Source organism: Triticum dicoccoides, chromosome 5B (assembly GCF_002162155.2).
Source record: "Triticum dicoccoides isolate Atlit2015 ecotype Zavitan chromosome 5B, WEW_v2.0, whole genome shotgun sequence".
NCBI lineage: Eukaryota > Viridiplantae > Streptophyta > Magnoliopsida > Poales > Poaceae > Triticum > Triticum dicoccoides.
In genome coordinates, this window is record NC_041389.1 from 710,913,813 (window position 1) to 710,920,810 (window position 6,998).

At 37.3% G+C, this 6,998-nt stretch overlaps 1 long non-coding RNA gene across 1 annotated transcript; it reads right to left on the reverse strand.

Annotated features, from left to right (window-relative positions):
* Positions 1–217: 217 nt before the first annotated feature.
* On the reverse strand, positions 218–3,240 carry LOC119306806. Its single transcript, XR_005149048.1, has 3 exons — positions 3,169–3,240; positions 2,011–2,356; positions 218–303 (listed from the first exon to the last, which is right to left on the reverse strand). It is a non-coding gene; the product is annotated as an uncharacterized LOC119306806 (long non-coding RNA).
* Positions 3,241–6,998: the final 3,758 nt, after the last annotated feature.

Consider the following 6,998-nt stretch of genomic DNA (forward strand, 5'->3'; position numbering starts at 1 on the left):
GGTCAGCAAAAGCATATGTTTCTTCTCTTTAAAAATAAATAAGATAGATTACTCAATTGGCATAGGCATAAAAACTGGAGTGCGTACAGAAGACTAGCCTATCTGAAGTTGGGTCATAAGAATGAACTTAAAACATATACTGCTGGATGTACAGATTTGATCGCAAGAAATAAATACAGTATAAATACCTTACTCATCTATAGGAGTAGCAGATCATCCGCTGTTTGTATAACGCACCAGTAATCCAATACGTTCACAAGTGCCCCGAGTAGCTGGAACCAGGAATCCTTGTGCACAGGTGCCCTGAACATATAAAGAAAAAGAAAAGGCTAATTGTGATCCTGGAGCTATTTATTCCATAGCAGGGTTAAATAAGCTGAAGTTCTTGTTCTCAGAGCACGGAGATTAAATGTAGACTCTTGTATTTGTGAGAATTCTACAATTCTAGTAAGGCGCCAGCTGAGAGGGAAAGCATGAGGCATGAACTGACGGAAGAAATATTCAAAGCCTAATGATGACAGTTCTGGCGCTTCTCCAGAGAAAAAGAGAAGATGCAAAAGATGAGGGGCTCCCCCTTCAACAAGAAGAGTGGCTTGGTTTTGCAGAGAGTTGTGAGTGCTTCAACGGGAACAGAAGATGACAAGTTTACTGCAAAAATTCATTTGGGCTGCAGCTTACTATTTGTCCTATTTTCTCAGCCAGTTTGACCAGAGTTCTAGAGCTGCACCGCCCAGCTCCAGGACATCGTTGGTGTGTAGTAGAAATGACATATTTTTGTTCACCATATTTTTCTAAGAGGAAGGACTGGAACGAAATTACACGTATTTCGCAGAGAAGTGAAATGGAATGCTATTGGGAGCCTTGTAATACGGTTGTCTCTAGATGAACAAACACCGATGACCTGACACATGAAGATCATGAAGGCCTGCATTCTCGGATGCCCCCCAGGCCTAGTAGTCCTACTAAAGGCACTCAAAATTAACCTTATTGGTGAAATTGACTTTCAGGTCAGTTAGCTTCTCTAGAGTATAGAGCTAGGCAAGCATTCCTTCTCCCCCTCTTTATAGAAAGAACAATGGAAATGTACTCTGTTTTATCTGATTCCACGACCTGGCAGCCATACATGGTTTGATAAGACCACACATTTAGTTGACTCAGTTGGATTCAAGTCTGCATTGTTGTTTGGTGAAACTACTGATGGGGTTGATAAGGAGAATCTGCATGCTACAGATTTCTCTGCACAAATAAAGCTCACCACGTCGACCTGAAAACTGATGGTGAAAAGCCTTAGAGCAAAATGGTACTGTGTTACCTAATTAATAAGTTAGATAAATGATTGTCTTGTTTTTCGTGTTCCTTTAATTGTTCAAAAGCACTTGTTTGACATGATTGAACAATACGTGATATTTTGAGCTCCTGCTGACGGGTAATTGTTTGCAAGCTAATCAAGCACCTCTTCAGGCAAAGATCGCAAGAGACAAAGAAGAGCTTTAGCCGCCTATCATATTAACCATTTTTTTCAGGTATCATGTTGACCTTCTACCTCTAAACTAATTGGAACAAAGATATGGGCATCAATAGATATGAGCACAATTAGTTCAGTCACAAATGTGAAGCAGGTCAATACGGAGATGAACACATATAGTGCCCGATGTCCAATAAATGTGTTACATTGTTGCACAAAAAGCAAGGCCAAAGCCACAATATTTTTCTTCTAATAAGCTACTGTAGTATTTATTCACGATATTTTTCATCTGAGAGATTCAGGGAAATTTCTGCGGGTGTAGTGGCATACAATCAATATCCAACAAAGTAACAAGTTCTTAAACACCAACCTTTTTGGATGAGTAACAGCGACCTATTTAACATGACAAATATTTCATCTTTACATCGGTGTTTGTTATCATATTCCAAGAGACATGAAAAAGAATCACTTGACAGTAAATCACTCAGCTCAAAGGCTAGATGTGCCAGAGCAGATAGAGGAGGAAGGAGAGACCAGTGACTCACCCACGTAGTGGTAGCTGGTGATGGAGTCGTGGGAGCTGACGCCGACGTCACGGGGCAACAACCCCGCCATCTCATTGGCGCCATAAGCAAGGCGGTGCACCACCACTTCCAGCTCACCTTGCGCCACAGGGGGACTTCCCGGTGGTGATGTTGAGCACCTACGTGGGCATCCTAACAGAGCCCATCACCAACATCTGCATGTCCTTGACTACCTTCACAACAGTTACTCGTTGTTAATGGTCATCTCAACCTCTCAATGGTGATCTGCTTGAGAACGTCCAAGGAGCTGACAAGGTCGATCACCCTCTTGTGCACCCGCATCTCAAAGTTGTCCCAGCTTTGGTACCTGATTAGCAAGCAAGACAACATTGTTAGACCAAGATTTAAAAAAATATATGATAACAAACTTCAGCAGAAGCACGGGAACAAACAACTAATTTCTGAGTGGTTGAACTTTACCACACAAAAACTCAACAAATGATAAAAAAAAATATCTTGAGAATTGTAATATTTCATCTCAAAGATGTGACCCAGGAAGGTTAAGAGACGTCTAAGGCAACCTTTAATTCAATCATTGTGAAGACACTTGTTCAAAGTAGTTACAGCAGAAAATGAGCATGTTATATGTCTACCAACTAATAGTTTGCTGGCCATGGAACAGAAATCCATGGTTCATATATTTTTCCTACCAGGTGAAATTATGGTCCTTATCTTAATTCATGCTGAAAATTCCTTATCATTTCTTTGTGGTTACAAGTGATAAAGAAACTAGCCAAGGAAATGGTTGTCTAGTTTACCCGGAGAAGAAGAAAACATAAAAAGGAAGCAACCTGACAAAACCATCAATTACGCACATAACCGCATAACTAGCCAGAGAGCATCTCATGAGTTTATCTACACGAACATAAGTGTTTTGCAAAAACTCAACAAAAGTAGATATAATCATCATTTCACTATTTACTAACCAATAGAAGGACATCCTAATCCTTTCACTACAGACCATGGGGACATACAAACTTCCCGTACCTCACTAGCTTTGAAGTTTATGAATTAGCTTGGATTTCCAGATGCATATGTATGTAAACGTACATAAAAGACGGACCTATATATGTGAGATGTGGTATAACTCCAAATTTAACAACTTTGTGCTATGCTTACTGCTTGTTTCCCCTTCCCTTGTTGATGAGTAAACCTCCAAATTCAGCAACGATGTGCTATGTTCCTTCATCCTGTAGTAAATAGGGAGCAGTCCATTGAATCAAATCCACGCATCAAAATCCCAAAAGGTTAAATCCATGGGGCTACACACTTCAGACAGAGAGGGGAGGAGCGAGACCATACGACGGAGAGAGATCTTACCCAAAGCCTGAACCTAGAAGCTGCATGTGGATTACAAAGTGGTTGGTGCTCGAACTGATGATGCCGCTCACCAGGAACCCAACACTGAAAGCTTCTAGGCAAGGTAGGTGGAAACGGAGATGGGGTTGGACATCACGAGCAGCAGCACCTTCAGGGAGTGCTTCGCCACAGCCAGCATGGTCTTCCAGTACAAGGCATCTTTCTCTGGTTTTCTTCTTTCTGACGATCGATTCCTTCGTCCCCGTTCTGCTTCTTCTTCCCCCGTTTCTTCTTCTCTACCTGTTTCTCCTTCTCCTCCTCCCTATTCCGGATTCTTTGTCCCCGTTCCTGCTCCTCCTCCCGCTTCTTCTCTCCCGGGCGATAGGTGGATGGCTCTTCTTCATCCATAAGCTAGGGTTTGGACTTTTCTCTTCTTATCCTGATTCCGTGTTATGTTGTCTGATAGGCCCTTCCTTCAGTGCCGCATATCACAAGAGATGCCAGGGTTTCAAAACGAGTGGTGATTCTTTTTCTCCCCTGTGGTTTCCTGTTTCCTCTGTTTCGAGAGATGGTTTGATTCGTCCTTTTTTTTATTGTCAGATCGTGTGGGGGATGTTAATGACAACAGATATTGTTGCTGATTTGTGATAGTTGCTATTGGTTGGTCAGGTCCATCGGTGCCGCTCTAGTGTCATGCTTTTTCCCTTCATTTTCTGGGGTCCGTTCCCGTGCTAATCCATCATCTTGCTATCATTTTCTTCATGTGTGCAGGCCCGGTTCAGATCTAACGGATGAGAGGTTGATTTTGAATCCAACAGGGTGAGGTAAAATGTTGCAGCACCATCTCTCTCTCTCTCTCTCTCTCATTATCCTTAGCTCATATTTTATAGTTGGAAATTGTTCATACAGTGGGTTGTTCGTCATTTTGACAACTTTTGTTTTGCTTTTGAGGACACAGCAAATATGATTTGTAATACAATATTAGTTGAAAATGAAATATGTGTGTTCTGCTGAACCGTGTCATATAGTGGTAGTCAATACCTAGCTGACGTTACTTGTCTCATTTTCAACTGTACATACTATGGATCTGTGCACTCGTATTTCTTTCCATGAAACTTATTACGGAGGTTAATCACCCTCATAGATGTTTTGCTCTCATGCAAATCTATAAATCTCAACCGTCTAGTACAAATAGGTTAAAATCAAAATTGTTTGAATGATTTGGCTTTAAAAAAAATGCTAGTTCTCGTTTGCAAATTAAACACAAATGATGTATCTGGAACCTGAAATTTTTGGTGAGATCCCTAGATAGCCCCAATGAATATGTGCACCTGTATTTCTTCCTACTTGAACTAAGAAATTGAAATCAAGTTAAATGATGCCATCTGGGCTGGTGGGTACCTATCGCTGATTGCTATAAATCTTTATTCTAGCTGTGGTTTTGTTCATGTATATTATTTTTATGTCCATCATGTGTTGTATTTCCTTTATTTCAACCAGTTTTTGTTTATAGTTCTTATTTATCACCTTGATTTTTGTTTTCTACCTTTTTTCCTCCTAGATTATCCATATGGATTTTCTGGATCTTAGAACAGCAATCCCAAGTCAGTTTATCAACTATGATGTGCCCCGGATGTCACATATCCAGAATGATGATTTTGTCTGTATATCTTCGTGGGATTTCAAGAGAATTTCTAAGAAGTTGTTCACATATGACTTATTTACTAAATGGATTCCGCTGGTTACCTTTTTCCTTATGAGTTTTGATTGGACACTGGGTGTACAATAATCAGTACGATGCATACTTTGCACTAGTTAATTATATTCCATAACACATTAATTATGTGAGGCTGCTCAAGATACAGGGAAACTCACGGGGTATGTGTCGTATTGATGTTGAAGACGTTACAAGGCATTGTATTCATCTTTTTTGGGGCATTAGGATCCGATCTCCCGTTTTTCTTTGGTCATGTTTCATACCTATGTCTATTCAAGATAGTAGTACACACATACAGTATAGTTTGTATTACCATTAGCAATAGCCCAACTATCTTCAGTTTTTTACTATCATTGGAATTGATGTTTTTAAAATTCTAGGATAAGTTTTAAAGTACAAGAACATTTTACGCCTTTTGAGGACATTTTCTAAATTTGAGAACAAATTTTATAATCAAGAACAATTATCGAATTTTCAGAATTTCTACTCAATTCGGACATAATTTTGAAAACTCGAGAACATTTTTCACATTCAAGGATTCCTTTCATATTTTGGGAAGATTTACATTTCTATTACATTTTTTCAGAATTTAGAACATTTATAATATTATGAAATATTTTCTATATCTGAGAACAAATTCTAAAATTGGAGAACACTTTTTTAATCTGAGCACATTTTCATATTCAACAACAATTTCCATATTTGGGATATTTTTTCCACAAATTTAGAGAACATTTTATGTTCAAGAACATTATTTATATTAGCTAACATATTTCTTATTCACGAACTTTTTAAAAAAAATGGAAATAATTTTCTATTTGAGAACATTTTCCAAATTTAGAACATTTTTTAAAAAGTATAGATTTGTTTTAAAACCAAGAACATTTTTGTATTTGAGAATATTTCTCACATTTGGAGAACATTTTTTAAATCCGAGTACATTTTTCGTATCCGAGAACAAATAATTGAGAACATTTTGTCAAATTGTGAGAACAATTTTTATATTCGAGAACTTTTTAGAAATTCGCGAAAATAACTAAATCAGAAAACTTGGGAACATTTTTGTGAACCAAACATTTTTTAATTCCAGAACGTGTTTAATAATTTTATGAACAGTTTACTTTTTAAATTATAATAATATCATATATTAGTTTAAATGTGTTTTTATGAATATATTTATTTGGGAACAGCCAGTTTTCTTGGAAGAAAGCCACGTGAAAAAACAAAGTAAACTGAACATAGTAAGAGAAAATCGCTGGAAAAGGTAGTCATGCTTTGTTGCAACAAAACAGCAGCATGAACCATCAGCAAAGAAACAGCAAAGAACTGCTTTTCGAATGCAACGAACATTCTCTGAATCCATGACCAATTTTGATTGCAAGAACAGTTTTTGAATGTGTTGAACATTTTTCTAATACAAGAACAATATTAAAGGTCATGAATTTCTTTTGAATCAAAGAACAATTTTTTCAATGCCGCGCTTATTTATAATCCATGAGAAATATTATAATTCAAGGAACAACTTTTGAATGCCTTGAACATTTTTTGAATCCAAGAACAATTTTTGAATTGAACATTTTTTGAATCCAAGAACAAATTTTCAATTTCAGAGCTTAATTTTTGAATCACTTAAACAATTTTCAAGACCAGAAACAAATTTTTGAGTGATTGGCAGATTTTTTGAATCCATGAACAAATTTTTAATTCCAAGAACATTTTCCATGGCCTTGAACATATCTTGAATCGAAGAACATTTTTTGAATGCCTTGAACTTTTTGTAATCCAAGAATATTTTCCAATTTCAAAGATTTTTTTAACTCGTGAACAATTTTTGAATGTCTTGAACAATTTTTCAATCCAAGAACAATTTCTTCAGTGGCTTGAACCTTTTTTTAATCCGTGAAAAAATCTTCAATGACAAGAATATTTTTGG